This window comes from Cervus canadensis, chromosome 18 (genome assembly GCF_019320065.1).
Source record: "Cervus canadensis isolate Bull #8, Minnesota chromosome 18, ASM1932006v1, whole genome shotgun sequence".
NCBI classification, from domain to species: Eukaryota; Metazoa; Chordata; class Mammalia; order Artiodactyla; family Cervidae; genus Cervus; species Cervus canadensis.
In genome coordinates this window covers 48,506,836-48,523,476 of record NC_057403.1, presented here as the reverse complement: position 1 = coordinate 48,523,476, position 16,641 = coordinate 48,506,836, and positions in this window count along the sequence as shown.

Genomic DNA, 16,641 nt, shown 5'->3' with positions numbered 1-16,641 from the left:
TACTTAACAAATACAAAGTATATACCAGAGCAAAGGCTAGTGTCAGACCTTAAACTGGATTTCCATGTAAGAGCCTCCATAAAAATAGTATTCTGTGTGAAAACAAAAAGTACTTTTTATATGAGACTTTAGAAACCACCAGGGAATAGTCTCGCATTGTGTCCAAGTTCCTATCAATAGGAAATCTTTTTAGATGGGAAGTTTGTATGCAAGCACCGCTGACAAAACTTTTCGGCTTGAAAGTGAGAGGCACACAGTTATTAATATCTTTAGGTACTAATGCAAGCTGCTAATTTCCAGCTTCCCCCAACAAATCTGTAGACTGTGTCTGTGTTGATACTTCTCTTCTCAACCTAGTACTTGCTTTTTGTGGCTACTTTCTTCCTCTGGGACCATTAGCACAGTGTTTCTTGAGGCTGGGAAAGTAAAAAACCACGTGTTCTTAACCACAAGCTATACTACTAATATGCTGGTCCCCAAAGCCCAAAAGTCACTTGAAGAACTTGGGTGAATTATAGAGGCCCCTGCAGTAATTTCTTCAACAATAAATTCTGACAGGTTCTGTTATACATTGCTTGGTCGGGCTTGGAGTTTACTGAGTGAAGAAGACATTCTTTATTCATTCTTCAACACAGTGTTAGGTTCTGGGAGTACAGAGGCACTAGTCCTACATCCATGTATATGTTATCTAGTGGGGAACATAAAATCAGTCTTAACAAATCTATGACTACACCTGGGGAAAATATTACAAAAAGGGGGGTGATGGATGGTCCCTGGTGCTAAGAAGGTATGTAACTTGCCAGGTATATAATAACAGGTGACTAAGTAAAGAACCTAAGGATTAGAAGGAATTAACCAGTTAGAATTGGACATGGAGCAACGGACTGGTTCCAAATTGGGAAAGGAGTATCAAGGCTGCATATTGTCACCTTGCCAATTTAACATATATAAAGAGTACATCATACGAAATGCTGGACTGGGTACAGCACAAGCTGAAATCAAATTGCAATTGCAGGGAGAAATTTCAATAACCTCAGATATGCAGATGACACCACCCTTACAGCAGAAAGCAAAGAGGAACTGAAGAGCCTCTTGATGAAAGTGAAAGAGAGTGAAAAAGCTGGCTTAAAACTCAACATTCAAAATACGAAGATCATGGCATCCGGTCCCATCACTTCATGGCAAATAGATGGGGAAACAGTGACAGACTTTCTTTTCTTGGGCTCCAAAATCACTGCAGATGGTGACTGCAGCCATGAAATTAAAAGACACTTAATCCTTGGAAGAAAAGCTATGACAAACCTAGACAGCAGAGATACTAACTTTACCAACAAAGGTCCGTGTAGTTCAAGTTACTTTTTTTTCCAGTAGTCATGTATGGATGTGAGAGTTGGACCATTAAGAAAGCTGAGTGCCGAAGCATTGATGCTTTTAAACTGTGGTGTTGGAGAAGACTCTTGAGAATCCCTTGGACTGCAAGGAGATCAAGCCAGTCAATCCTAAAGGAAATCAGTCCTGAATATTCATTGGAAGGACTGATCCTGAAGCTGAAACTCCAATACTTGGCCACCTGATGCGAAGAACTGGCTCATTGGAAAAGACCCTGATGCTAGAAAAGGTTGAAGGTAGGAGGAGAAGGGGATAACAAAGGATGAGTCAGTTGAATAGCATCACCAACTTGATGGACATGAGTTTGAGCAAGCTCTGGGAGTTGGTGGTGGACTAGGAAGCCTGACTGCCGTCTATGGGGTCAGACACGATGGCTCAGCGACTGAACTGAACTAAGCCAGTTGGGGATCGGGGGTGAGTTACTGGAAAGTGAAGGAAAGGCATTTCAGAGGAAAGTGAAAGTGAGAGGAAAGTGAAAGTGAGTTAGTTGCTCAGTCCTGTCTGACTCTGCCACCCCATGGACTGTATGTAGCTCACCAGGCTCCTCTGTCCATGGAATTCTCCAGGCAAGAATACTGAAGTAGGTAGCTATTTCCTTCTTCAGGGAATCTTCCCAACCTGGGGCTTGAACTCGGATCTCCTGCATTGCAAGCAGATTCTTTACTATCTAAGCCACCAGGGAAGCCCTATTTCAGAAGAAAGCCTTGCCCAATTCCTGGAATGGAAAACAACTCCACTGCAGATTTTTTTTCCTGGGGGGTAAGAGAAGGGACTAGGAGGGCACAAGTTATAGGTAAGTGGTGTAAAGAGGGATGCTAAAAAAGTCAATGGAGTTCAGAGACTGCTGGGTTTTGTGGGCCAAGGTGTCCAAATTATGTAATGGACAGCACTTCTCAGGCTAGTGAGGCCAAGAAAGGATTCATTCACTCAGGAATATACTTGAAACTGAGACTCGGCTAAAAGGTAGGAGGAGGAAAATGAAAAATCCTTCCAGACTGAGGTCAGATATGGAAGGGACAATCACAAAAAGAAAATGTGTGTCTAAGTTACAGTGTAATGGGGAGGTAAAGTTTGGCTGAGACTGGCCAAAATGAGCAAAGGGTGACCAGAGAAAACACTTTGGTCTAGGTAAGAAATGAAGGCCTGAACCAAAGAGCTGGTTGAGAGTCTTGGAGAGACAATTGGATCTAGAGAGCAATCAGGTGGATTTAGGGAGGGTAGGATGTGGAGATCAAAGAGCTGAGGCTGGTGATAATGCCAAAGATATAGTAGAAATAGATTTTGTTGTTTAGTCACTAAGTTGTGCCTGACTCTTTTGCGACCCAAAAGACTGTATTAGTGAACATTCTTAAGCATCTACTGTGTTTCAGTCACATGCATTACCTCATTACTCCTCACAAAAACTCCATAAAGCAATACCATTATTATCCCCATTTGATACATGAGGCAACTGAAGCATGAAGAGGTCAAATAACTTGCCTTAGGTCACAGAGCTACTAAGTGGCAAAGGCAGGATTCAAACCCAAGCCCTTCTTCTGTGCTCTGCTCTAAAGCCTATTCTGAGATTTCTAGCTTGGTAAATGGTGATGGACAGGGAGGACACAAAGAAAACTAAATTCTTGTTGTGGAGGCATTAGGTGTGAAGTGCCTGGGGAACGTGCAGCAAGAAGCTGGAAATAGAAGCCCAGGACTTAGGAAGGAGGTTGTGGGTCATTCCCCACAGTCCCCGCCCCACCTCACCCCACCCTATCCTAGCCCACCCCTGTTTAGGGTGGAGCAGAGATGTGTGTTCTAGCAGATTCTCTGGTGTCACAGAGAACAGAGCCTAGTAGGGGAATTAATGAGGAAAACCCAGGTTTCTTTTTCAACAGTCATTTTGAGGTTTGCCAATTTCAATTCGATTAAGGCAAAACTGGACATTACAAGATGGAATATGGTACGTACTTTTAAGATAGAATTCAATAAACTAAATTAAAAAGATAGATATGAATGGAACACTGTTCAGCTGTAAAAAAGAAATAATGTCATTGTAGCAACATGGATGGCCCTAGAGATTATCATGCTAAGCCAAGGGAGAAAGAAAAAGACAAATACCGTATGATATCACTTAAATGTGGAATCTAAAATATGACACAAATGAACTTATCAAGGAAACAGAAACCCACAGACATAGAGAACAGACTTGTTGCCAAGGGGGAGGAATGGATTGGGAGTTTGGAATTAGCAAGTACAAACTATTATATATAGAATGGGTAAACAACAAAGTCCTGTTTTTAGCTCAGAGAACTATATCCAATATCCTATAATAAATCATAATGGAAAATAATATGAAAAGTATATATATATATATATATATATATATATATACTGGATCACTTTGCCATACAGCAAAAATTAACACAACATTGTAAATCAACTATACTTCAATAAAATTAATTTTTAAAAAATGAAATGAGGGAGGCTTCCCAAGTGACCCACAGTTAAAGAATCAGCTGGCCAGTGCAGGAGATGCAAGAGACACGAGGTCAATCCCTGGGTCAGGAAGATCCCCTGGAGTAGGAAATTGGCACCCCACTCCAGTAATCTTGCCTGGGAAGTTCCATGGACAGAGGAGCCTGGCAAGCAACAGCCCAAGGGGCTGCACAGAGTCATACAAGACTGAGTGACTGAGCAAACATGGAATGATGTAAGCCAGTGGGACACAATCCTCTACCTTTGCAAAAGCTACCTCTTTATAAGGAGAGTTGAGAGCGTTGGTCTCAAAGAAAACCTGGTATTTTCTTAGAAGGGAGAGCAGAGAGACTCCCAGATTCCCTCAGTTTTCAAACTTTGCCTTCCTCTCCCATTGAGATTTGAGCTGTGTCTCAGAGTCTGACGAACATTCTACCTTTTTTTTATTTTTAGAGGTAGACGTGAAACAAACATATGTGTAGATAGACTTAACATATAGTGACATCACAGCTTACCAGAGTTAGGATTTAAACTCTGCCCATTAAAAAAAAAGTAAGTATAAAAAAAAAAAAAGTAAGTATAATCAAAACTATCCTTGAAAATCCTTTGAATTGCCCATAAGTTACAGTGCATATTGTTTTGTGGCAATCAAAATTCCAAATATCATTCTTTGCCAAAATCTAATTTTGGCTCCTCATGTCCCTGTTCCTTCTCCCTGTTAGACCATCAATACGTATTTTGCCCATCCAAAAATGACACTAATTCCTTTGGCCCCATGCTGGAGTACCTTATAAGTTGGTAGATTCTTTTAAGCTGCAGGAGTGCCCAGGACAAAGTGTTGCCTGAAGATGCTACAGGTCACTTACGAAGTGTCAGAAGCAACTTCTGTTTCTGGAATTCTCGAACTTGATTTTCTTGGCTAGGTTGGTACCTGCTCTCCTGTAGAAAAGTTGAAACTACTTCCTTCTCCCCCTTCCTTTTATATAAAACTAGCTCATGAGAATAATTTCATCCCCACTAATCTCATCTAGATTCGGGAGGGGCTTAATCTGGTTTAGTTCATTCCTACTGAGGGTATGAATAGCTGATAGATATGGGTGGGACACGAACACAGTATTGTAAGTTTTAAACATTGGAAGGAAAATAGCCCCACTGTGAAGTAATTATACATCCTTTTCTCAATAGGGAGGCAACTCTGCTTCCATGATAGTTAATCTCAAGAAAAGCATTTCTATAAATTCTAAAGCCAACCCAAATAGTCCTCTACTTGATGGGATTTCAGGATGAGTGCCAAATATTTTCAGGCCAGATGGGGAAAATATTTCAGCCTTCCTAGTCCCCTTGAATCATGTCAAATGGCAGTTTCCTCTGCTCCAAAGGAATGTAAAGTGCTAATCCTGTAGGTGACCCACAATAAAGACTCTAGTGATAGGAAATGATGTGACTTTCTTCTTTCCTAATCATGAATAAAGCAGACACTGATAATAGTATCTAGATTTGGGGATCTTATATAAATTCACAGTAACTTGAAATTTAATATAGGTCTGAGACCAACTTATTGACATCTTCTCAAAAAGAACTATTCTTTCCATGGTGTCTGGTGAGATTTTACCAAGAGATGAAGTAGGAGCAAGTGGAATAAGTAGAAAGTGTTTTGACTGACTGCATTAGTCCATGAGTTTTAATAACTGAGTCATGTTCAAAATTGGATATCATTATTTCTTTCACATGGAAACTTGCCAAAAATACATACATATACATGTTCTTTCTCCCACATTCTCTTGTATGATTGTTTTAAACTATTCTATGGATTAAGAGCACTCAGGCACACCTATGTAAATCTTTGGGCACACCAATGTTCTTAATTTAAGAAATATGAATTCAAACTTTATAATAATAATATATATATTTTCTAGTTTTTGGTTTTTGGAAATACCACTCAACGGGCAGGATCTTAGTTCCCTGGCCAGGGATCCAACCCTGGCCCCTGGCAGTGCAAGTGGCTTGTCCTAACCACCAGATGACCAGGGAATTCCTCAGTTATCCAAAATTCTCAACTCCCAACATGACAATACAATGCAACAGTACCTTTCCAAATGCTCCCCTGAAAGCTCAAAGCCTTAGCCCAACTTAGCATCACCTTCCCCTCTCCCAGTCACCAGTGTCCTTTTTCCAAAGTACAAATCCTGCCTTTGGTAAGTTGCTTTCCTGTTCCTGCTCTAGCTGGTAGCTTCCTGTATGGGTCCCTGAAATCCGTGAGTTTTTGGAAGGTCTGTTTCTCAAACTTCTCTTCCATCAAGCCTCTACTAGTTCACTGACTCACTTGAGGAATGTGCTAGTGCTATTCAAGGCACACTGGCTGCCCTCCATACAGTCAAAGCAACTTGTCCTTTGCATGATTACATGCAATTCCAGATAACACCATAAAAATTGGCAAAACCAGTTAAGACAGTACACTTAATTTCTAAGTGTCTAATGTCAATACAATTATTTTTGTACAGATTGGTTCACAAGGCCAAAGCCATCATTCCCAGACCACTGATGGGCTGTGTTGGTTTCCAGGCAATCAAAGATATCTTTTGCCCAGGAAACTATTGCTATTAATATCTTCTCTTACGTTAGCTCGTTAATACCCATTTATCATTCAACCAACATGGATAGCTCTGAAGACATATTAGCATTCCCTTCCTAGCTGAGCTCTGCCGCAAGCCAAACCGGGAGCCTTTCTTGGCCTGAAACATGCAAGCATGCCTCCCTCCCAAATACTAGATTCCTATCAGCTTTGAGAGGGGAAGCAGGTCCCAACACGTCAGACATGTCTAACACAGAGCAGAAACAATGTTTTCTTTATCAGACACACCTGTTGACAGTCAGTGCCTATCTGGGGGTGGTGAATGTATTAAACAGCGTCCAAAACAAATTCTACCAAACCAGGTGAAGAAGAAATTGGAGCTACAGCATAAATACCCAAAAACATGGTAGGGACTAACTGCCGAAAGGTCCTCAGTGATCAGGAAGTGCATTAGTCCACAACTTTTTTTTCCTTAATCTATTTCTTCACAAAAAATGTTATGTGCTAGGCACTAAATTTTGCAAGAAGCTGGAAAATCATTTAGGTTTTTAGGTATATGGCAGTCTGTGGGGATGAGTGGTGTTAAGAATAATTACTTTCAGTCTTACATCAATGAAACGCAATTAGTGTCCATCCCATCCAGAGCTCTTGATACAATCCCTGCCTCCCCTGACCTCCCAATACACACATACTTATTTCCACAGATCCAAATCTTTTCTTTATAGTCACCGGAAGTTAGCCTTTTAAAAGATTCTATGTTGATTTCCTGTTCTTTGCTAAGGAATACACTAAGCCTTTTGCAGGGAGGGGCGCAGCAGAGTCACCATTGTGTTCCCATCAAGGCCTAGCACAATGCCATAGAGAGCCCTCAACATTTTTGCTGAGCAAAGGAGTAAATACTAGACAAGGACCATGTCCCAAAAACCTCCCGCTGTCTAGGAAATCTGTTTACGATTTTTAGTTTATATGTTTTCATTCCTTGTTAGAAGACATTTGTTCCTTCTTTCTTGGAAGAACTAGCATTTATTGGACTCCTAACGTGCTTGAATTTACAGGTTATTTACTTTAAAGCTAACAACATATATGAAGGGAGTATCATATAGATAAGGAAACTGAAATACAGAGGAAAAGTAACTTTTCCAAGGGTACCTAACAATAACGAATGGAGTGAAAGCTGACAGTCAGGCCCACCTGGCTTCAAGGCCTTCGCTCTTTGCTCTGTGTGTGTTTCAACAAAGGGACGTTGATCTTTAAGTATTTACACATGAATTCTTCTCCAGAGCTCTGAAGTCTTTGACAAGAATTTTTAAATTCAGCATTTTCACTTGAATAATTGTAGAAGAATTAGTAAAGGTATACATTATCTGAACAACTACCTACAACTCTCTATATTAATTGAAAAATTGAGGCATATTATAACGTTAAGGTATGGGGTGATTACTGGAAACACTATAGTTGACAAGGACTGTTAGGATATGGCTAATGATGGGGTGAAGGAGAGGGAAAGGGATTTTCATTTGAATTATTTTTAATCACTTATATTGCTTGACTTTTATAATTTTTCTTTTTTTTTTTGGCCTAGCCAAGTGGCTTGCAGTAACTTAATTCCCCTATCAAGAATTGAACCTGGGGCCACAGCAGTGAAAACTGGACTGCCAGGAAAGTCCCTACTTTTACAATTAAAAACAGTAAAGGCAATAAAAGTCTTTAAGGACAAAGTCTGTGAGTTTTAGGCTTGAGTACTAGATTAGTGACCCCAGGCAAGTAATCTAACCTTTTTGCGTCCAAGTTTCCTTATCTATAGTAACAGACCCCCTCTTCTAGGGTGAGTGTGAAAATTATCCATGTTAAACGTTTAGAACAGAGCCTGACTTTAGTAGACAGAAAAAAAACAACAACAACAACAAACAGAAGGGGTCCAGCAGTTGGAGGCTGTAGTAGATAGCATAATGATCGCCCTAAATGCCAACAATCTCCCCCCACCCCGCCCCCCACTCCCAGATCCTGTGATGTTGGGAGGGGGACTTTGCAGGTATGATTGAGTTAAGGATCTTGAGATGAAGAGATTATCCTGGACTGTGCAGGGGCATGCAGTGTAATCACAGGGTCTTCTAAAGAAAGAGGCAAGCAGGAAAGTCTGATAGAAGGAGGTGTGAGGAGGGAAGCAGCGATCAGGGTGAGTCAGGAAAGACTCACAAGCCAGGAAATACAAACAGCCTCCAGAAGGCTTGGAAGTGCAAGGAAGCAGATTCTCCTCTGGATCCGCCAGAAGGAACTAGGCCTTCCAGCACCTTGACTTTAGCCCAGAGAGACTGATTGTAGACTGCTGACATCCGGAACTGTAAGAGAATGCATTGCTGTTTTAAGTCATTACACTTGTGGCAATTTGTTGCAGCAACAATAGGAGTGCAGACACAAAAGGAAGTCTTAGACTTGAGTCAGCGTGGGTTGAAAGGCGAGGGTCCGCTGAGGATGGCGCTCTCTTGAATATCACAGAACCTCTGGGAACAAGGCAGAGGCATCCCTGGGCAAGTCTGCCAGCAGGGTGAAAGCTGGAGAATGCTGCCTCATGCTAATGTTAAGATGGAAAGGCCATCCAAGCACATGGAACTCCATGCTTACATGCGTTCAGTCTCACAGCCTCGGAGTCCCTGAATCCATTGAGAGAAAGCAAGTGCGTGTCTGCTGATAAGCTGTCCCTGCACCTTTGAACACCTGATTCCTAGTAACTGTCTCTTTGGTAGGCAATAAGAAACAGCTTCTCACGGCTCATTTCTTAATCAACAGAAACATTGATTAATCAGGTTGACTTTCCAGCACGTGTGTATGCAAATTATGGAAACATTTCTTTTTTCTCCTTCTTCCCTCCTTTTAATAAAAATGTCGCCCTCAAAGATATCCTGGAAAAAGCACTCAGGCTTACAACAGTACAACTGTAACGAGCCAAGAATTCTATTTTTTTCCCTATTACACAGAACAATAATTCTTAACAGCTTAAATTTTCAAAGCATTTCACAAGCATTTAATTAGTCCTCTCCACTGCCAGAGAGAAGGAAACTGATATTCATAGTATTTCATCCTGACATCCTTTAATTTGGCAAAACTTCCACTGACTTCAAGAAAGCATCGGTACCACTAAGGCTATTTGGGTCACTGTTGTTTAGTCAGTTCTCCTCACCTATTGAAACCTGGTCATTGGAGCTGTTTAAATCATCATCTCATGAGGGCTAGATGGGGTAGGGGGAGCTGCTTTGAGCTTGGAAGAGAAATGGCAATGATTCCCTCAGAGAAATGACAAAGCTCGTCTGTACAGAACCTGCGAGATGGGGCTCGTGATGAAGGCCCTTTGCCAGTTGCATCAGAGCCTGATTCACTCCGGAGAACTGGGGCACGGTGATGCTATCGGGATGCCCTTCTCAGCCCTGGGCTCTCTGGAGGCCCAGGACAATCAGCAGTTGAATTGCTCTGGGCTCTTTGCTTAACCTCTTGGATGCGTGGGAAGCTCTAGGAAGCCCTACTTTTCTCTCTTTTCAGACCTACTTCCTGAAGGTTCCTCTGATATAGACTAGCCTCACAGCCTCACAGACCTAACTCTCCACCCGCCAACCATGCCCTGAGGGTGTGGCCTTGCCACCAGACCCGCTCCATTGATTGCAATTGGATGAGGTAATCCCTTCCACTCCATTATGCCAGCGACACAGTGGCCAAAATAATGTCAAATCCCATTTTCAATTCAAAGAAGCGAAATTCAATAAATGCTTCCTGAGTGCCTGTTTTGTGCCAGGCACTGCCCGATCCTAGCTAGATAAAGTCCCAGGCCCTTAACAACCTTGGTTTTAAGTCAGACAAATCGTCAAATGACTGTAATCCAAGTACAGTGATGAAGGTGCCTGCAGGCTGTTACCAAGAGAAGAGGGCATGAAAAGAAGGGGCAGAGGAGGGAAAATAACATATATGGGGGGAGGGGTGGGGGAGGAAGCACGGGAGGGCTTTTAAAGTGGCTCTTATAGGATATGATTTTCATGAGCATGTTGGGAAGGGGTGATATGATAAAATAAGAAATGTATATTTGGTCTCTGTTCCTGACAGAGGCCCCTGTGTTCCAGACCTTCCATTTCTCGTCCTGTGTACCCCTCCATCTGGCTGTTCTTTCATATCCTTCATCATACCCTTTATAATAAACTGATAATGGGAAGTAAGGGCTTCCCTAGTGGCTCAGTGGTAAAGAATCTGCCTGCCAATGTAGGAGATGTGGGTTCAATCCCTGGGTCTAAAAGTTCCCTTGGAGCAGGAAATGGCAACCCACTGCAGTATCCTTGCCTGGGAAATCCCATGAACAGAGGAACCTGGCCAAGAACAGTGTTATAATGGGGTTGAACATCCAGCTGGTGTCTGGAGAATTGATCTAGTTGTTGCTGTGGGAAAATCCCACACTTTTGATGTCAGAAGTACAAGGAATAAAAATGACTCAGAGAGGGTATTTGAAAACAAAGGACTTGGGGACGTGCAGGCTGTGTGGGAGACAGAAGCCTGGCCCGGCTGGGTCTTGGAGGAGATGCAACTGGACAGCTAGGTTGAACCAGGTCTTTGTGGGCCGTAAACTTTTATTGATGTGTTTCCCCACCTTATATTATTCTTGCACCACTGTCAGGATCTTCTCCAGACCCACATATCATCTCTACACTTCTTTACTTCATACTCTTCTTGTTAATTCACTGTTTGTTGTTGAAATGTAATGAACACTCTGTACCAGGGGTCAGCAAGTGGCCCCACAGACCACATCTAGCCCATTATCTGTTCTTATATGGCCCACCGGCTAAGAATAGATTTTACTTTTTTCAATGGTTGGAAAACATCGAAAGAAGAAGAATATTTAATGGCATGTAAAAATTGTGTGTTTAGTTGCTCAGTCATGTCTGACTCTTTGCAACCGTAGCCCTCTGACTCTTCTGTCCATGGGATTCTCCAGACAAGAATACTGGAGTGGGTTGCCATTTCCTGCTCCAAGGGATCTTCCCAACCCCAGGGATTGAACCCTGGTCGAGTTGCATGCAGATTCTTTACTGTCTGAGCCATCAGGTAAGCCCATGTAAAAATTATATGAATCCAAATTTCAGTGTCCATAAAAGATTCTTTTGGACACACCTATCCCCAGACACATATATGTGGTCCATAGCTGCTTTTGCGCTATCACAACAGAGTTAAGTGGTTGTGACGTAGACCATACATGGCCCACCTAGGCTAAAATATTTACTCTCTGGCCCTTTACAGAAAAGATTTGCTAATCTCTGCTCTTTAGTAAATGTATGCATTTGAAAATCCTGTCACTTGTCATAATGAAAAGTGTCTAGAACAAATAATTTAAAAATAAAAGTAATACCAGAGGTACACAGTCAAGTAACACCTTGGGGAAACACTGATTTGTTGAGCAAATACTTTGCAGAGGTACTTTTTGCTAATGTCTTTAAATGGGATGGTAATGATAGAAGCTACAAAGTAGCTCCTGGTTTCACTTGAACAAGAGTAAAAACTTTATGTACATTATCTTATTTAATCCTCAAGATTGTTGTCATTCAGTTGCTCATTCATGTCCAACACTTTGCAAGCCCATGGACTGCAGCACACCAGGCTTTTCAGTCCTTCACCGTCTCCCGGAGTCTGCTCAAACTCATGTCCATTGAATCGGAGATGCCATCCAACCATCTCATCCTCTGTCTTCCCCTTCTCCTCCTGCCCTCAATCTTTCCCAACAACAGGGTCTTTTCCAATGAGTCGGCTCTTTGTATCATGTGGCCAAAGTACTGGAGCTTCAGCATCAGTCTTTCCAGTGAATATTCAGGGTTGATTTCCTTTAGGATTGACTGGTCAAGACAGCTGATTGGAAGTAACGCTATTTGTCTTTTGGAGATAAGAAAACACAGGCTTATAGAGATGAGGCTCCTTGCCCAGGGTCACATTATTAGTAAGTGACATATCCAGGATTTCATCTCGGGTCTCAGGAGGTTAAGCCTATTGTAGGTTAAACATTAAAGCACCATAATCTCTCACATTGTGAGACCCTAGGATGCCCCGCTGAAAGTCTGTAACCAGGAGGAGCCCTTGAAAGTTCTGAGCCAGAGAGTGACATAATCAGAGCCCCGCTGTTCAAGGATTAATCCAGGCATGCTCAGCAGGAAGGAGTGGACCGGGATCCCTGGAAACAGAGAGACCAATTCATAGACTCTCATAGTAGATTAGTGACACTGTCATCATGGTGAAATCCAAGGGGCTTAGTGGCAAAATGGACATGTGAGGTGAGGGAGAGGGAAGGGTCAGAGTCCCTTGAATCTTGATGATAACAGGATGATGAGCAGATTAGGAGACGGAGGCTAAATGTAGACAGGACATGCTGAGCAGGCTCTGGGGAAATGTACAACCGATAGGAGGAAATTTGGGACTGGAACTTGAGAGAAGCACATGCTCTGGGGTATCATCTACCTGTAAGAGATAGTTAAAACCATGGATGATAATGAGTTTCAAGGACAAGAGTGTACAGAGAAACAAAAGGGCATTAGGGAATGTCCATGTTCAGAGAAAGGAAGGAGGAAGAAGAGCCAGCAGAAGAGTGAGATAAAGAGAGATGATGGGAGGAGGGGGGCGCTAGCGAGGGGCTAGATCACAGAACTGGCGGGATGGTGACTAGGAGTGAAAGGGATTTATTGGAATGTTGGGGGTCTGTGTACTTCTGTGACCGGAGAAAATAAGCTGGGGGAGAGAGAAAATGGTGAAAGATTCAGACCCAAGAGAAGAAAAAGACAATGGTTAAAAAAAAATTAGCATCTGGTATTGAGCTGCATGAGTTGCTTGTGGACCGGGTTTTGGAGATTTTGGAGATTAATTCTTTGTCAGCTGCTTTGTTTGCTATTATTTTCTTCCATTCTGAAGGCTGCCTTTTCACCTGCTTATAGTTTCCTTCGTTGTGGAAATGTTTCTAAGTTTAATTAGGTCCCCTTTGTTCATTTTTGCTTTTATTTCCATTACTCTGGGAGGTGGGTCATAAAGGATCTTGATGTGATTTATGGCAGAGAGTGTTCTGCCTGGGTTTTCCTCCAGGAGTTTTATAGTTTCTGGTCTTACATTTAGATCTTTAATCCATTTTGAGTTTATTTTTGTGTATGGTGTTAGAAAGTGCTCTAAGAACACATTGAGTCCGTTCTAATGAGGTGGATGCAACTGGAGCCTGTTACACCAGACTTTTGGACTATGTAGGAGAAGGCAAAGGTGGGATGATATGAGAGAATAGCATTGAAATAGGTATATTACCATATGTAAAATAGATGACCAGTGCAAGTTTGATGCTTGAAGCCCGGCACTCAAAGTCGGTGCTCTGGGACAACCCAGAGGGATGAGGGAGGGACGGAGTTGGGGGGGTGCTCAGGATGGGGGGACACATGTGCACCCGTGGCTGATTCATGTTGATGTATGTCAAAAGCCACCACAATATTGTGAAGTAATTACCCTCCAATTAAAGTTAATTAATTAATTTAAAAAAAATTTTAAAAGAGTGCTGCTGCTGCTAGGTCGTGTCAATCATGTCCAACTCTCTGCGACCCCATACATAGATGGCAGCCCACCAAGCTCCTCTGTCCCTGGGATTCTCCAGGCAAGAAGACTGGAGTGGGTTGCCATTTCCTTCTCCAGCAACAACAACAAAAAATAGCATCTGCTAATCCCAAACTCCCAATCCAACATTCTCTTATACCTCTCCCCCTTGACAACCACAGGTCTGTTCTGTCTGTGAGTCTGTTTCTATTTCATAGATAAGTTCATCTGTGTCATATTTTAGATTCCCACATACAAATGATATTATATGGTATTTGTCTTTCTCTTTCTGACTTAGTCTGGTAATCTCTAGGTCCATCTATATTGCTGCAAGTGGCATTATTTCATTTTTTATAGCTGAGTAGTGTTCCATTGTATATATATGTACCACATCTTTATCCACTCATCTGTCATGGACATTTAAGTGGTTCCCATGTCTTGGCTGTTGTGAATAGAGCTGCAATGAACATTGGGTTGCATGTGTCTTTTTTCTTTTGGATAAATGACACAAGTTTCCTATGTAACACAAGAAACTATATTCAACATCTGTGATAAACAATAATGGAAAAGAATAAGAAAAAGAATGTGTATATATATATATATATATACCCGCCTGCCAATGCAGGAGATGTAAGAAATATGGATTCAGTCCCTAGGTCAGAAACATCCCCTGGAGGAGGGCATGGCAATCCACTCTAGTATTCTTGCCTGGAGAGTCTCATGAGCAGAGGAGTCTGGCAGGCTATGGTTCACAGGGTCACAGAGAGTTGGACACTACTGAAGTGACTTAGCACACACATATATAATATAACTGAGTCACTTTGCTGTATAGAAGAAATTAACACAACATTGTAAGTGAACTATACTTCAATAAAAAAAAATCAAGGAGGGAGATTAATCTTTGCAAGGAAGCAAGACCCGTCTTGGTCATTGTAATGCTTTAAAAATGTATCCATAAATATACCTTCTTTTAAAAGGTAGAGCTTAATCCCCCAACCCTTCAGGGTGGGTTGGACTTGGTGACTCATTTCTTACAAATAAAACAAGACAGAGTCACTTTCAAGAGAGGTCAAAAAAAGGCATTTTGCCTTCCTTCTTGCTCTTTTTCTTTAGGATCACTTGCTCTAGGAGATCCAACCACTTTGCTGTGAAAACGCTCAAGTTACCCTCTAGAGAAGTCCACATGGTGAGCAACCAAGGCTGAGGCCTTCAGCCAATAGCCTTGTGAATAGGCTGTCTTGGAATGAGTCTCCAGCCCCAATCAAGCCTTCAGAATGCCGGCAACCCCAGTGAGTCAACAGCTTTACTGCAACCTCACGAGACTCTGAATTAGAATCATCAAGCTAAGCCATTCCCAAACTCCTGATCCGCACAAACTATTTAATAATCTATGCTTGTTTAGGGCTTCCCTGATAGCTCAATTGGTAAAGAATCTGCCTTCAGTGAGGGAGACCTGGGCAGACAAATAAATAAATATTTCTTAAAAAAGAAAAGAATACCAGGTTTGAATTTAAAATCCGCAGCTTCTCAGAGTTTCCCACCAGAGCCTGGCAGTCCAGAGGCCAGCTTGATCTCTAGCCCTCCTCCTGACCTTCTTCATTTCCCACACTCCCTTACCCAACTCTGTCCCACGAATCAAGGAACCTCACCTGGGCACACGGCACTGCAACACAGTGTCCCAGCTCCGGCCTCAGCCCCTCCCAAACACATGCATAAGTGGTGTTCTTGTGTCCACCCTCTGGAGGCAGAAGTGCGCCTGGCCTTGGGAGCAGTCCCAGGGCCCTTGAACTGAGACTCCAAGGTCCCAGGAGCGGACGTGTGGTCCAGAAGGGGGCCTCCAGGTGGGTTCCTCTCTCTGGAACCTTAGACTCCTCACACTTGAGGGGCAAGGCCAGAGGAGGGCCAGAGCTGGTCTGCTACAGATCAGTTTCCCATTGCTGCTGAAGTTACCGCACACTTAGTGGTTTAAAATGACAGAAGACTTGCCTGGCAGTCCAGTGGTTAAGGTTTCACCTTCCAGTGCAGGGCATGGGGTTTGATCCCTGTTCAGAAAGCTAAGATCCCACATGCAGCTCAGTCAAAATACCAAAACTTTAAAAACAAAAACCCCTGGAAGCAATATAGTAAGAAATTCAGAAAAGATTTTACAAAAATAAATAAATTAAAATAAAGAACATAAAACTTAAAAAAAGAGAAAGATGCAAATCCATTATCTCCTAATTCTGTAAGTCAGAAGAACTGCAGGACCTCACAGGACTGAAATCAAGGTGTCAGAGGCTTTACTCCTTTCTGGAAATCCTAGGGGCTAACCCATTTCCTTGCTCATTCCAGTTCTTGAGCAAGTGTTTGAACACTTCAAATCCTTCCTCCTTTTTCATCCTTCTCATTCTCTAGCCCATACTGTTTCTGTACTTACGTCTACATTTAAGGACTAATACAATTAAACTGAGCCCACCCAGAAAACGCAGACTAACCTTCCCATACCAAGGTCAGCCGATTAGCTGCTTAATTCCATCTGCAACCTTAATTCCCTTTTGCCATGTAGCAAGATATGGTCACAAATTCTGGGGATCAAAACATGGGCCTCCCACAGGCAGTGAACCTGAGGGAATCTTCTCTGACAGAGTGATTGAGAAGTGAGATCTGAA